Genomic DNA, 17286 nt, shown 5'->3' on the forward strand with positions numbered 1-17286 from the left:
GAGCAGTAATTTTAGTTGTTTTATTATTAGAGGGAAGAAGAAGCAAATGATTTTTCTGTGATAAACCTGAAGTTTATGCATTTGATCTTATATCTTATTGACTTATTATGGAAAACATGCCACAGTCATGGCATCTGTTAAGCTAAGTGGTTGTTCAACTGTATTATTCAATGTGACATTTTATCCAGACTTAAATCATTACTACATAAAACATTTTATGCTGTATTTCTGAGTTTTGAATAAAATGTGTATACTAGTTTAAAATTTGCCAAAAAAACCCCCCACCAAAATGTGTTTAAACTTACCATGCATACGTATAAATAGTATGCATGAAAAGAAATATATGGATGGCCAACATCTGAGCCTTTAAAGTCCTCTCCCTCAAATCTGGCTTTATTAAACAGAAATATTCATGATTGTTCATTGATCTTTCTTATTTAAAAAATGTTTGTAGAAATTAAAAACAAGAGCACAAGGATAAATCTCAGCCACTTTTCAGGCAAAACAAAAGGGAAAATATGTGTAAATTACTACTAGATATAGGCAAATAAATAAAAAGACCTTTTAAACATACATCAGGAGAGAAACTAGACCAGCTAATAAATGAAGAAAGAATGGACTCTGATAGCTAGGAAATGGATCAAAAAAGATACTCAGGGAAAAAATGGTAATATAAGCCTTTTATTAGAAAAGAGAATAAAGACTTTATTTGTAGTTAAATAGCACCTATTACTGAATACCTTGAGATAATGAAAACTTATACAACTTCTTGTTGACCAAAAGGCATTATGGAACACTAAGAAAATGAGGAGAAAGCAATCAGCAAATTCAAATGACACAAATTGTAAGGGCTAAGTGAAATTAGATAATCAGTTTACCAAGTTCCAGAAAGAAAAGTTGTTTCTAAAGATCCTGAAAATGATGAGACCTGCAAAGATCTGGGAGAATCTATTATATACATTTATCTGTGTGTATATGAAAGATAGTACATTTTCATTAATTCAATAAGTATTTATCAAATATCTGTGTAGCCATTGTAGATATAAAGGTGAACCAGATTCAGTTCCTGATCTTAAGAAAAATCCAGCCCATAGTAGAAAAGACAAGTTAAGAAGTAATGTCGATATAGTGCGATAAATGCAACGGCAGGGTGAAAGACAGAGGTGGGAAGGCTTTCCAGACAAAAGACAAAGTACTAAGACTAGATATGAAGGAAGCTTGCACATTACTGAAATTAAATATTTCCATATGACTTGCATAGAATGCAACTGGGCTATAGCTACAGAGGGGTATAGAGAGGGAGGCAGAAGCTAGATCTTGTAGGTAGTTGTGTGCCATGAAAAGAAGCTTGGACTTTATCCTGAAGATATTGGGTGGAAGGAGGGGAGTGGGGATTGATATGTATAAAGAGAGGGAGATGTAAAGCATCTGAGTTTTAGAAAGATTTCTTAGGCTGATATATGGAAAGTAGAAGGTAAGTGGGTAGTGAGGGGGGCAATAGAATAGAGGTTTCCTGACTAGAGGTAAGGAGACTGACTGGGACGCTCTTGCAGGGGTTCTGTTTGGACAGCTAGTGGCCTAAGTAATGTGATGTCATTGGAGATAGAAGGTATTTAAGAGATAAGAAAGCAACCTAAATGTCCATCAACAGAGGAATGGATAAAGAAGATGTGGTATATATACACAATGGAATGTTACTCACCCATAAAAAAGAATGAAATAATGCCATTTGCAACAACATGGATGGACCTAGAGATTACCATACTAAGTGAAGCAAGTCAGACAGAGAAAGACAAATATCATATGATATCACTTATATGTGGAATCTAAAAAACAATGATATGAATGAATTTATTTACAAAACAGTAACAAACTCACAAACTTCAAAAGCACACTTATGGTTACCAAAGGGGAAAGGTGGGGGGGAAGAATAAATAAGGAGTTTGGGGTTAACATGTACACACTACTGTAAATGTAAATATAAATATATACAAAATAATCAACAAGGACCTACTGTATAGCATAGGGAACTCTATTCAATATTCTGTAATAATCTATATGGGAAAAGAATCTGAAAAAGAATGGATATATGTATAACTGAATCATTTTGCTGTACACCTGAAATTAACACAACATTGTAAATCAACTATATTCTAATATAAAATAAAAATTAAGTTAAAAAAATAAATAAGCTACAAGGATATATTGTACAGCAAAAAAAAAAAAAAAAAAAGGAAAGAAAAGAGTGCAAAAACAAGACTTTTCTTTAACTAGATGTGACACTTGATTTGCAACATACATATCTCTCTTACCTCTCCATGAATTCTGGTTTCTCCATCCTCCACCATTCCTTCTTTTCTTCTTTCTTTTTTTTTAACATCTTTATTGGAGTATAATGCTTTAAAACTGTGTGTTAGTTTCTGCTTTATAACAAAGTGAATCAGTTATACATATACATATATCCCCGTATCTCTTCCCTCTTGCATCTCCCTCCCTCCTACCCTCCCTATCCCACCCTTCTAGGTGGTCACAAAGCACTGAGCTGATCTCCCTGTGCTATGCAGCTGCTTCCCACTAGCTATTTTACATTTGGTAGTGTATATATGTCCATGCCACTCCCTCACTTTATCCCAGCTTACACTTCCCCCTCCCTATATCCTCAAGTCCATTCTTTAGTAGGTCTGTGTCTTTATTCCTGTCTTGCCCTAGGTCCTTCATGACCTTTTTTTTTCCTTAGATACCACATGTATGTGTTAGCATATGTTATTTGTTTTTCTCTTTCTGACTTACTTCACTCTGTATGACCGACTCTAGGTCCATCCACCTCACTACAAATAACTCAATTTCGTTTCTTTATGTGACTGAGTAATATTCCATTGTATATATGTACCACATCTTCTTTATCCATTCATCTGTTGATGGACACTTAGGTTGCTTCCATGTCCTGGCTATTGTAAATAGAGCTGCAATGAACATTGTGGTACATGACTCTTTTTGAATTATGGTTTTCTTAGGGTATATGCCCAGTAGTGGGATTGCTTGGTCCTACGGTAGTTCTAGTTCTAGTTTTTTAAGTAACCTCCATACTGTTCTCCATAGTGGCTGTATCAATTTACATTCCCACCAACAGTGCAAGAGGGTTCCCTTTTCTCCACACCCTCTCCAGCATTTATTGTTTGTAGATATTTTGATGATGGCCATTCTGACTGGTGTGAGATGATATCTCATTGTAGTTTTGATTTGCATTTCTCTAATGATTAGTGATGTTGAGCATCCTTTCATGTGTTTGTTGGCAATCTGTAGATCTTCTTTGGAGAAATATCTATTTAGGTCTTCTGCCCATGTTTGGATTGGGTTGTTTGTTTTTTTGATATTGAGCTGCATGAGTTACTTGTAAATTTTGGAGATTAATTCTTTGTCAGTTGCTTCATTTGCAAATATTTTCTCCCATTCTGAGGGTTGTCTTTTCGTCTTCTTTATGTTTTCCTTTGCTGTGGAAAAGCTTTTAAGTTTCATTAGGTCCCATTTGTTTATTTTTGTTTTTATTTCCATTTCTCTAGGAGGTGGGTCAAAAAGGATCTTGCTGTTATTTATGTCACGGAGTGTTCTACCTATGTTTTCCTCTAAGAGTTTAATAGTATCTGGCTTTACATTTAGGTCTTTAATCCTTTTTGAGTTTATTTTTGTGTATGGTGTTAGGGAGTGTTCTAATTTCTTTCTTTAGTATTCTTTGAACAGCTACAGAGTTGGATGGAAGGGATAGAGTGGGACACAAGATAGACATGTCTCTTTCCCTCCTGGGTGTTGTCTGATATTGCTTCCTATTCCTTTACAGTCTTTTGGCTCCCAGTTTTCTCTGGTACCCTCAACTTTCTTATTTCATAGAATGTGAATATCTTTCCTGCCTCTGTGTGTCTAAAGATAGTGTTTTTCATACCTTATCATAGACATTGTTTACTAAAGCCTAACAGCTTATATTTCTTTCACCAGATAGATTCAGACTCAGAAAATAATGTCATATTCAGCTTTATATTCCCATAGTGCCAAGCACAATGTGCAATGCATGTTGCTTGACATACATGTCAAATATGTACCTACAGCATTTATGTGATATATGCCTACAACATGTTTATATGATATACACATATTTCCTTCAGAAGTCCCTAAAATTCTTGTGTGCGACATCATGGTTTATTTAGCATTATACCTTGTAGAGCACTTAGAGGGCATCATTTTAATAGGCTCTCTGTAAATATTTGGTGAATAAAAGGGGCAGCTTTATCAAAGGATTATCTGAGATAATGTCCAGGATATAATCTGATACTGAACTAATTATAGACAAATAGATCAGGGCAATGTTAAGAACAATATCAGATTCAATTTTTCCATACTTGAAGAAATATTTTTATTTTTATTTTTTTTTACAAGATATGCCCCGGAGGCAGTGGACTTTCTAAGGCAGGTACAGGACAATTTATTTTTTAAAATAATGTTTGGGAAATCTCTTGTTTATTAACTTTCCTGGTTCCAGTATGCCCTTAAGGCTAGAAAAAGAATCAAGAAATTGTGTTAAATCAAAAAGTCATGAGATAATACATAAAAGGAAGCTTATGAATTAACATTTTTAGAAATATAAATGTAAAGAAAACTTTTTTTTTGCATTTATTCATGAGCTCATTATTTACAGTAAACGTACAATAGCAAAAACTTCAGAGAGTGAAAATAAGGAAGTCCAATGAAGAAAGAATTTCAAGACTGCAGAAATTAACAGTGACGCATTATGTTACCACATTGTTTTACAAGAGAAGAAAAGTTTCTAGATCTGTATGAGCTATAAACGGTTTCTAACTTTTGTTATTAAATGTAATATTTCTAAAAGTGCATTCTCTTCATCATTTTTATTGAGCCAGGTGACTATCATTTTGAGTAACAAAGATAAGTTCAGGAATGGCATAAATATCTGTCCTATATTATTATTAAATAAAATAAGCTACAGTTTGCCCAATGGCAAGGCTCTCAGAGACTGTGTTTGCAAGACAAATGGCCCAAGATATTGATGAAGTTTGTAGATGTGAGATGGTTTTTTTCTATAAGAACTATGACTGCTTAAATAGATCAAGCCTGTAGTTTTGGACTAAAGCCCATTACCACTGTGACTTTACCAGGTAAGCCAATTGATAGATGCAGAAAATATTTAATGTGATCAGTTAAACTGTTAGGATATTATCTCATGATACCCCCAGATTATCCCACAAGGCAGAATAATTTCAATAAGATTATATACCAGCAAAGTGCTTTCAAGCATAGGTTGACATAGATATTAACCAAAAAAAAAAAAGAATAAGTCTATGACTGAATTGTAGAACAATCACTATTGGCAATATTAGTAAATCTAGTTTCACAGACAATTTTTTTTCTTTTGATGAAACAAATAAAGCTGTAGTACTTAGACACACAACTGTCCCACATTAGAAGCAACAAAAATCTATAAGAGGAAAAAAATGACCTTGTTTTACAAGGGTGCTAAAGCAAAAATAAGCACTGAAAACAACAAAGTACAGTAAATCATTTTATTAAGAGCTGCTTTTAGGTACATTAGATGGACATCTTTCAGAACTGAGGAACCATTATATTCTGGAAATAATTCTGAAAATGATACTTTTAGACCCTTGCAATACAGCAAAACATTTTTATTCCTGTAATAGATAATGCTAATATGTTTAGCTAAAATTTGTCCCAATGAAACTATGCAAGCTTCCTTTAAAATTTAAATTCTTTCAAATAATATTTCAAAAATGAGTTTTATTATATTTGTAAATAATCTCTGAGGAATGTAAGTTTAAACCAAGAAATGTAGTTATTGATAGTTGTAATACATATAAATCAATTATTTGTAAGAACTCTAATCATGGAACCTCATATCTATTTTCAATTTGCAAGATACTCCATGCAATTTTGAAATTTTATTCAAAAATTTGATAGTGTAGAGTGTTTTTTCAAGTTTTTTTATGTATGCAAAACCTTAGGTTCACTAAATCCAAATTCTGCAGACATAGAACAACTTTGTAAAGGAAGAATACAATTGAAGGACTTATAGCACCTGATTTCAACATTCATTATAAAGCTGTAGTAATCAAAATCAACATGGCATTGGATCAAGATTTACCAATAAATCAATGGAATCAAATAGGAAGTACAAAAATAGACCCACATTTAATGACAACTGATTTTTTACAAAGCTGCAAAGACAATTCAGTGAATAAAGAAGAGTCTTTTCAAAAAGTGGTGCTGTTAAAATTGCATATCTATTTACAAATAAATGAAATGTGATGCTTGCCTTGGACCATATACAAAAATAAACAACATGAATCATAAACATAAGTATAGAACCTAAAATTACAAATATTCTAGAAGAAAGCATCAGAAAAATATCTTTGTGTACTTGGAATAAGCAAACATTTCTTAGGTACAACACTAAAATGACAAGAAAAAAATAATAAATTGAATTTCATCAAAATGCAAAACGTATGCTCTTCTAAAGACACTGTTAAAATCAAATGACAAGGAATTCCCTGGTGGCACAGTGGTTAAGAATCCACCTACCATGCAGGGGACATGGGTTAGAGCCCTGGTTCAGGAAGATCCCACATGCCACAGAGCAACTAAGCCTATGCACCACAACTACTGAGCCTGTGCTCTAGAGCCTGCGAGCCACAACTACAGAGCCTGCATGCCACAACTACTGAAGCCCGCACACCTAGAGCCCATGCTGTGCAACAAGAGAAGCCACCACAACAAGAAGCACGTGCATCACAACGAAGAGTAGCCCCTGCTTGTCGCAACTAGAGAAAGCCCGCTCGTGCAGCAATGAAGACCCAACGCAGCCATAAATAAATAAATAAATTTTATTTAAAAAAAATCAAACGACAAGCCACATAAAAAGAGAAAATATTTGTAAAGGATGGGTCTGAATAAGGACTTGTAACCAGCATATACATTAAAAAAATAAACTCTCCAAATTCAATGTTAGGTAAATAAATGCCCCAACAATAAATGGACAAAATATTTGAATGGACAATTCACACACACAAAAGTATACAAATGACAAATAAGCTCTGTAAGACCCTTCTTCTTTATGTCTCCCCTAGGCTACACCCAAGGAAGAATAGTGTTTTTCTTACTACCTCTATCTGGATGTTTCAATCATTTACTCCCTAAATGGTTGGAAGGATGTCAACCTAGAGGGCATCAGATTTCTGACCTTCTTGTCTCTTTCTTCCATGGCCCAGAGCTCAGGCTTTCCATGTACTCTTCATCTCTAAGAAGGATTTCCTCTAAACAATCTACTCTTCCATCTCCAGGTGCCATTGGTCATGCCTTCTTCCCTGCAAGCAATATACTAGACAGTTGTAAGAAAGACTAACAGTCAAAACACCAAGATACAAAAATACTACCCCACTTATATTTGATAATAATAATGATAACTCAATTCAGAAAATCTGTATTGAGTGCCTATAAACCAACCAGTGGACCAGGTTCTAAGATGTTAAGTTGAACAAATGCAATTTTTGCCCACAAGGAGCATATAAGGCATGAGTAATTTGAGGATCAGTATACAGAAACTTTTCTGGAAAAAAAGCAAATAGGTAGATTAACCAGAGAAAATAGGTAAGGAAACATTGGACTCAAATACATGTTATACCAGATGGACCTGATAGATATATACATTCTATCCAACAGCAGCAAAAATACACATTCCTCTCAAGTGCACAAGGAACATTCTCCAGAATAGGTCATATTTTGGGCCACAAAACAAGTCTTAACAAATTTAAGAAGACTGAAATCATATCAAGCATCATTTCCCACCACAATGGTATGAAACTAGAATTAAAGAAGAAAACTGGAAAATTCACAAATATGTGTGGGTTAAACAACATACTCCTGAACAACTGGTGGGTCAAAGAAGAAATCAAAAAGGAAGTCAAAAAATATCTTGAGACAAATGAAAGTGGAAATACACAAACCAACATTTATGCGATGAAACAAAAACAGTTCAAAGAGAGAAATTTGTATTAATAAATGCCTACATTAAGAAAAACTAATCACAAACAATCTAACATTACACCTCTAGGAGCTAGAAAATGAGGAAAGTAAGTCTAAAGATAGTAGATGGAAAGAAATAACAAATATCAAAGCAGAAATAAATGAAATAGAGACCAAAAAGACAATAGGAAAGACCAATGAAACTAAGAGCTGGTTTTTTGAAAAGATAAACAAATTAGACAGACCTTTAGCTACACTCACAAAAAAAAAAGACTCAAATAAGTAAAATAGGAAATGAAAGAGGAGATATTACAACTGATACCACAGAAATACAAAGAATACTAATAAGAGACTATTAAGAAAAATTACATGCCAATACGATTGGACAGCCTAGAAGAAATGGATAAATTCCTAGAAACATACAATCTACAAAAACAAAACCATGAAGAAATAGAAAATCTGAATAGTTTCATTACTAGTAAGGAAATTGAATCGGTAATTAAAACCTCTCAACAAAGGAAAGTCCAGGACCAGATGGCTTCACTGGTGAATTCTACCAAACATTTAAAGAAGAATTAATACCAATCCTTCTCAATCTGTTCTAGAAAAGAGGAGGAGGAAATACTTCCAAATTCATTTTAGGAGACCAGCATTACTCAAATACCAAAACCAGATAAGGACACTGCAATGAAAGAAAACTACAGTCCAATATTCTTGATTACATAGATGCAAAAATTCTCAACAAAACATTAGCAAACCCAAATCAAGAACTCATTATAAGTATTATATACCATGATCAAGTGGCATTTATCCCTGGGATGCAAAGATGGTTCAACATATACAAATCAATACATGTGGTACACTACATTAACAAAATAAAGGGTAAAAATCATATGATCATCTCAATAGATGCAGAAGAAGCATTTGAAATTTTCAACATCTATGTATGGTAAAAAAAACTCTCAGGCTTCCCTGGTGGCACAGTTGTTGGGAGTCTGCCTGCCAATGCAGAGGACGCGCATTCGTGCCCAGGCCCAGGAAGATCCCACATGCCACAGAGTGGCTGGGCCCATGAGCCATGGTCGCTGAGCCTGCACATACAGAGCCTGTGCTCCGCAACGGAAGAAGCCACAACAGTGAGAGGCCCGCGTATCGCAAAAAAAAAAAAAAAAAAACTCTCAACAAAAAATTAGGTATAGATTGAATGTACCTCAACACAATAAAGTTCATATATGATAAGCCCACAGCTAACATCATACTCAACAGTGAAGAACTGAAAGCTTTTCCTCTAAGATCAGGAAGAAGACAAGGATGCTCACTGTCACCACTTTTATTCAACATAGTACTAAAAGCCCTAGCCAAAGCAATTAAGCAAGAAAAAGAAATAGAAGGCATTCAAATTGGAAATGAAGAAGTGAAATTGTCTCTGCAGATGACATGATCCTATATATAAAAAACCTTAATGACTCCACCAAAAAAAAAAAAAAGAAAACTGTTAAAGTTTATAAAGAAATTTGGTCAAGCTTCAGGATACAAAATCAATATACAAATATCAGCTGTTTCCTATATACTAACTATGAACTTTCAGAAACAGAAATTAAGAAAATAATCCCATTAACAAAATCCCATTAGCATCAAAAAGAATAAATTACTTAGGAATAAATTTAACCAAGGGGGTGACCATATACTGAAAACTATAAGACATTGATTAAAGAAGTTGAAGAAGACATAAATGAAAAGAGATTCCATGTTCATGGATTGAAAGAATTATTATTAAAATATCCAGGGACTTCCCTGGCGGTCCAATGGTTAAGACTTCGCCTTCCAAAGCAGGGGGTGCAGGTTCGATCCCTGGTCAGGGAGCTAAGATCCCAAATGCCTTGGGACCAAAAAACCAAAACATAAAACAGAAGCAATATTGTAACAAATTCAATAAAGACTTTAAAAATGGTCCACATCAAAAATTCTTTAAAAAATAAAATAAAATATCCATACTGCCCAAAATGATGTACAGATTCAATGCAATCCCTATCAAAATTCCAACTGCATTTTTCATGGAAATAAAAAAAACAATTCTAAAATCTGTAAGGAACCACAGAAGACCCTGAATAGCTAAAGCAATCTTGGGGAAGAAGAACAAGATGGAAGGATCACACTTCCTGATTTCAAACTACATTGCAAAGGTATAAAAATATTACTATAATCAAAACAGTATAGTACTGGCATAAAAACAGACACATAGATAAATGGAACAGAATTTAGAGAGGAGCAAAGACCCATGCATATATAGTCAATTAATTTTTGGAGCCAAGAATATACAATGGGGAAAGGATAGTCTCTTCAGTAGTTCTGGGAAAACTGGACAGCCACATTCAAAAGAATATAACTGGACCCCTATCTTATACCATGCATAAAAATCAACTGAAAATGGATTGAAGAATTGAATGCAAGACTTAAAACCATGAAACTCCTAGAAGAAAACACAGGGGATAAGCTTCTTGATGTTGGTCTTGGCAATGATTTTTTGGGGTTTGACATCAAAGGCAAAGGCAATACAAGCAAAAACTAAACAAGTGGGACTACATCAAACTAAAAGCCTTCTGCACAGCAAAGGAAACCATCAACAAAATGAAAAGGCAACCTATGGGATAGGAGAAAACATTTGCAAACCACATGTCCAATAATGGGTTAATATCCAAAATATACTAGGAACACATACAACTCAATAACAAAAAAAAAAAAGAAGAAGAAAAAAAGCCAGTTTAAAATAAGAAAAAGAACTGAATAGACATTTTTTCCAGAGAAGACATACAAATGGTCTACAGGTACATCAAAATATGTTTAACACCACTAATCATCAGGGAATTGCAATTCAAAACCAGAATGAGATATCACCTCACACCTGTTAGCATATCCATTACCAAAAAGGCAGATAACAAATTCTGTAGAGAGTGTAGAGAAAAGGGAACCCTTGTACACTGTGGAAATGTAAAATGGTATAGCCACTATGGAAACAGTATGGAGATTCCTAAGAAATTAAAAATAGAACTACCATATGATCCAACAATCCCATTTCTGAGTACATATCCAAAGGAAATGAAACCATTATCTTGAGGAAATATCTGTACTCTCCTGTTCATTGCAGCGTTGTTCAAAATAGCCAAAGAATTGAAACAACCTAAGTGTCCATTGATGGATGAATGGATGTCAGGTCACGTGATACCCAAGATAAAGCACATGTCTGACCCATATGGAACTTATAGTCCTTCACTAATTTAGCCTTGATGTTGTCATTTCATTGTTCATGAATATCGGGAGTTCCCCCATTTCCCCTTGAATAAACCCTTCAGTGTACCATTCAAGATCCTCAATAATACAGCTCCAAACTGAACTCCCCTCAGTTGGTCCTTAAGTAGATCCCATGCTTTTCTGTCTCCTGCCTCATCTTTCAAGGTCTAGTTTACAGGGCATCTCTTTCATGAGATTTCACAGCTAGAAGTGTGTCATTTCCCTCCTGAAAACTACCACTTACCTGTGGCCATATCACATTCTATATTGCGGTAAACTGTTATTTCCATTATTCCTTGAGGCCAAACTGTATTCTGTACTCTGACTTAAGAGCTGGGGGTGGGGAGTGGTAGTGGCAAGAACCTTTCCTGAAAAAATGTGTGCTACTTTTCCATTTCTGACCACAATATCTGCCTTTGTATCAGAGGGGGATGCCTTAGGTATAACAAATGCAAGTAAGTGTTGAGTGAATAAAGAAAGGGAAAGGCAATATACACTGTCCTTACAAATCTAAGCACAAGGTCGCATTTTAACTTAATTATTTTCTTCCAACCATTAGTTTTTCCAGAATATATCCTTTGGAATCATAGTAGATGGTACCAGATAAAAGATCAAGTGGACAATAAATCTCTGAAATGCTGGATATTAAAACATTAAGCACTTTTTTAAAACTTCAGAATATCTGAGATCATCTAATATGCTCTTGTGCTTTATAACTCTTGAAAAAGTGGGATAGAATATTTAATGTTTACCAAATTTTTGACCACAAAATATTTTGGGTTTTCTCAGTTAAAAAAACATTGTACTCTGAGAAGAAAAGCACAGGTAGGATTAAATTAATGCTAATTAAATTACCAGTAAACATGGGAATAGAAAAAAAGAGGTAGTATTCAATTTTATTTATTTATTTATTTACTTTTTTATTTATTTTGAAGGCCCCTGGTGACCAACCTGAGAGTGCCATCCTCAGTCCCACAGAACCTAGTGCTCAGAGGAGCCCAGTGAAAGCCCTCATCAAGCCAATTTGATTTTTTTAGGTTCTCAAATGAAAGAGACTTGCACTTTAATGCCCCCATATTTTTTAAATTTTATTTATTTTTTATACAGCAGGTTCTTATTAGTTATCTATTTTATACATATATGTCAACCCCATTCTCCCAATTCATCCCACCACCACCACCACCCCTAAACATTCCCCCTTTGGTGTCCATACATTTGTTCTCTACATCTGTGTTTCTATTTCTGCCTTGCAAACCGGTTCATATGTACCATTTTTCTAGATTCCACATATATGTGTTAATATACGATATTTATTTTTCTCTTTCTGACTCACTTCACTCTGTATGACCATCTCTAGGTCCATCCACGTCTCTACAAATGACCCAACTTTGTTCCTTTTAATGGCTGAGTAATACTCCATTGTATATATGTGCCACATCTTTATCCATTCGTCTGTTGATGGGCATTTAGGTTGCTTCCATGACCTGACTGTTGTAAATAGTGCTGCAATGAACATTGGGGTGCATGTGTCTTGAATTATGGTTTTCTCTGTGTATGTGCCCAGTAGTGGGATTGCTGGGTCATATGGTAATTCTATTTTTAGTTTTTTAAGGAACCTCCATACTGTTCTCCATAGTGGCTGTATCAATTTACATTCCCACCAACAGTGCATCATCTTGGTTTCTTTTCAGTATTCCTACTTCACAAAATTCTTTGTGAAGAATTGAATTGAAGAATTCATTTTGAAGAATTCTTTGTGAAAAAGAAGTAGTATTCAATTTTATTTACAGGAATAATTTGAGGAAAGCTTACTTCTCATGTGTAATTGTAGGTTAAAAAGCCTTAGAGCCCATATTTACGCAAAGATTTTGTTTTCCATGAATCTAGCAAGATCACAAAGCTTGATCATTCATTCTGTGGGGTTTCACATGGAATTTTTTTCCTACCTGGCTAGAAGAGGACTCTCTTGAAAACTTTCCTCCCTTAGAATATATTGGTTTAGGATTAAGTCCTCTTTTTAAACTGTTAATAAGTTAAATGCAAAATTAAAGCATCACTTCCTCTTCATCACTTGATATGCTGTCAAAGGTATGATTATTTTTCTGGTTAATATAAACAATATCACACTACATTTTCTAGGAGGCATCCTGGTTATCCACCAAAGGTTCATGATTCTCCTCCCAATCTCCTCCATCCCAGCACAAAGGCCTGTAGCTGCTTTGGTCTCTCTGAATTTTCTAACTTACTTTTTTGGAAATTTGCTAGTATCTGAAATACCAGTTAAAATCTAGCAATATAATGTTTCTTATGAATGCTCCCCCGCCAAAAATCTAATAACATTGCATAAAAAAAGACAAAGTAACAATATTCTTTCTTCAAAACCACTCAGCTATGCAATATTTAGTTCTTTTAGGCCTTCAAAAGGTATGATCGGTATGCATAGGAAAAGTCATGTCTCTTACTTCACTTTGCAAGAGTGCACCGCAAAACACTAATAGCTGCATTGCCTTGTTAATAAACTTCAGTCAAAATGCTTTGGGAGATAATTTGATTGAAAAAAAAGAATAAAAAACACCGAAGCTGAAATATTGCTTTTATAAGCTGCGAGATAATTCACCATGTGCTTTTTTAATCACTTGAAATATATACATTTAAACCTAAAACACAGATGACTTAGCTTTCTCCCATATCATGTTAGTGAACGTGACTAGTTCCTTGTAATTTATTTTTCTAATACTCTCCTGTGCTCTGACTTATAAGGGAAAAACTTTCCATAAAAAATGGGTACTACTTTTCCACTTTTGGCCTTGTATGTGCTTCTTCTCTGCCTTAATTACAATATAAATCAGCTGCAAAAAAGATTTACAGTGATTACACCTCACTTAGAGAGCTGTGGAGATTGATCTGGAAGTGGTATGTTTGTCAAGCTCTGTGTCTGCTTCTCATCTTAGCTGGTTCTAAAGTGAAATCCAGGACACATATGGTAGTATTCCAAAAGAAGTCAATGTAGGAGGAAAAGCTCTGGTGGATCACTCTGCCCTTTGTGTTCTCATAGATATGCATAACTACTTACTATTGGAAAACTCCAGGGCGAAAGACTTTTTCAAACAATTGTGAATCTCAAACCGTTTATTAAGTTAAGAGAAAAGATCCCCATAGCTACTGAACTGATCCCTCCACAGCCCCCATTTTCTCTCCATGTGGTCAACTAGATGGGATGGTAATTGGAACAGAAATCTTATTGTTTTGAGTGGATTAATTCTTATCACCACCTATAAGAATTTATTAAGGACTTACTATATTCAGATCACTGTGCTAGTTTCTCAGAGAGAGGTTAATCAATCCTTACCTTTAGGAAGTTTGTCTTTTTTCTACGGCAAGGTCACTCATCAATGTGATTATACCAAAGCAAACACAGAGTTAAGAAGCAAAGTGGACACAGTATAACTTGACTTTCATATTTCTCCCTCCTCAAAAGTTTTGGAATGTGCTGAATTTTGGTTTAAGTTCATAGCGTGACCTAACTTTCCAGACCTCTGGAGACATCTGTCCCACCCACCCTACTGCTGTTCAAGCAGGCTGGCGCCATTCTGATCTAAAGAATCAAAGAGATGGAATAGCATGCCTTTTAGAGTTCTTCGTGTTGGGTTTCTTTGAAAGGATCTTTTTTTTAACTTGACTGCTTCAGTTAAAAGATGACATCGGTGATTCCTTCTTGATGAAACGTAATAAAGTCTCTAATAAATTATTTGGACCACTATTGGCTAATTTGCCAGTACATTCCTTTTAAAAATGGGCTCCTCTTGCCAAACAACACTCCTGAAAAATCATATTTTTCTGTTCAATTGTTCCTTACTTTTATTGTTTTCCTATAGCAGAATGATCCTGTTGAATAGTCAAGTGCCAAAGATTTTCACTCTCAGCTCATACGAGGCTTCAGAAAGGAATGTAATCATACTTAAAAAATAAAGTAGATCCTCAAATCTAGAAATTAGCGAGTAATTGAAATTATCATCACAGTGTTTTAACTGATGACCATTGAACTCTTTTCTGGCAAACGGCTCATAGAGCATTAATTGCACGTCACATTACAGACCTGCAGAGTTAAGTTCTGTCTTGCCCTTGGGACTGTGAGGTCTGAAGCAACTTGTAAGTGTCTTTCAAGGTAGAAAAAAAAATCATTAAACTGCAGAAGTTCTAGGTCTGGAAAGTATGTGCCTTGCTATCCTTTCAAATCTCATTCCCTGCCTCTCAAGCCCATATGCTTGAGTATCTACCACTTGAGAAGCCCCACCTCCTTCTGCTTCTACCCATAGCACCCAACTATCTTACTAAGAACACTCCGGAAGACCATTTCCTACATAAAGTGAATCCAGAAGGTTTAGAATGGAAAGTTGATTCTGATTTCACTTTCTCTGATCGATGTTTGCATGGGGACAACCTGGACTTTTTTTTTTACAGTCCTATATACATTTTAGTGGATTTTTTAAAATAGCTTACAGTAGGGACTATTACTAGTATAGGAATAGGATCCTAATTTAGGGACAAAATATAAAATACCTTTCTCTCTTGTATCAATCAGCAAATAATATTAGTAGATACAATATCTGCATTATGAAGTTTGCAAGGTGCAAAAGAAGAAAAGTAGATAAAAATTCATGAAAGGTAGCTTTGAAAGTGTGACCAAGTACAAACCTTATGCAAACGTTCACAGAAATATAAATCTTATTATTTCAAATTTCATTCATTCAGAAGTGTGTTCTTCTTTTTCTTCATAATTCATACAGGGCTTGGGTTGACAGTGGATTTGATCTTCACCATGGAAAAGATTTTACTTCCCTAATCAATATGAAAGCACAATATGAAAGAAATGTTTACGAACTTAAGCAAATGGACTCTTTGAGCACCTTAGAAGCACTCCTACATATCAGGAATGTAATCATAATGTTAGTTGAAAATTAACAGAAAGCAAACTGGCATTTTATTATGCAAATCACAATTGTAATTAGCTATTTATTAAAGGAAGACTTAGCCTAGTTAGATTTATCATACAAAATTAAGATTTAGATTCATTGTTTTTCCATTTTCCTGTCTATTGAATTACAACATAGTATTTATTTCTATATGTAGACTCACACATCTCAGATATACAAGAGCTAAAGTTTGATTACTGACAGATGTCTGAAGTAGGAAACATGCATAGTAAATCCATCAACCTTGCTCCTTTTTGCACATCGGCCCATGCAAGTTACTAGTGCTGGTCACAAAATGAAATTATCTGTGAATTTTCCTTCCCTTAACCCTCAGGGATCAAGGTTCAGCCACCATCATAACTCTCATGTGCTGTCTTCATGATCAAGACCCAGGTCCTTGCCAAGACTAAAAAAGATGGTTATCTTTCACAATAAAAAACAAATATATTCCTAGCCTATTTGTTAGCTCAATATTCTGTATATCTATGATATTCTCATTTCTGACAAGTGTTTCAATTATCTTTGACTATTCTCATGGGACATTTTTTCTCATATAACTTGACTCATCCAGTTATGAGATCCTTTAAGAGTAGGATGATATCTTTTAGGCTTTATTCAGGTGGATTTTTATTGTTTCATTCTCCTCTTAATTAAAATCTCCTTTCTTTTCTCAGTGCTATGTTTCTATTCCTAGAGGAAAAAGTTTTATAAATGTCTTTTTTATAAATAAGTGTAGAAGTATTTATATCACCAAGAAATAAATATCAGGCTGTACCTTACCATTTACTTAAGTTGGAATTATCTTTAAAATTCACTTAGTTTCCGTAAGAATGTTTTATACCTGCTAAAGTATAGCCTTCGTGTCTCTATTTAGAAAATGTGTTCATCATGGCATTGAGACATCCAGAGCCAGACCTTTTAAGGGATTATTTCACTTCTTGGGTAATTAAAGCAATTTAGCCTTTGGTGTAGAGGCTATGAA

General features: G+C 34.6%; 1 protein-coding gene across 1 annotated transcript in view; it reads left to right on the forward strand.

Moving 5' to 3' along the window:
* Nucleotides 1–17286, forward strand: part of CCDC178 (coiled-coil domain containing 178) — a 367438-nt gene that overhangs the window by 349138 nt on the left and 1014 nt on the right. The window lies entirely within an intron of this gene.

This window comes from Globicephala melas, chromosome 13, assembly GCF_963455315.2.
Source record: "Globicephala melas chromosome 13, mGloMel1.2, whole genome shotgun sequence".
In the NCBI taxonomy this organism is placed as follows: Eukaryota; Metazoa; Chordata; class Mammalia; order Artiodactyla; family Delphinidae; genus Globicephala; species Globicephala melas.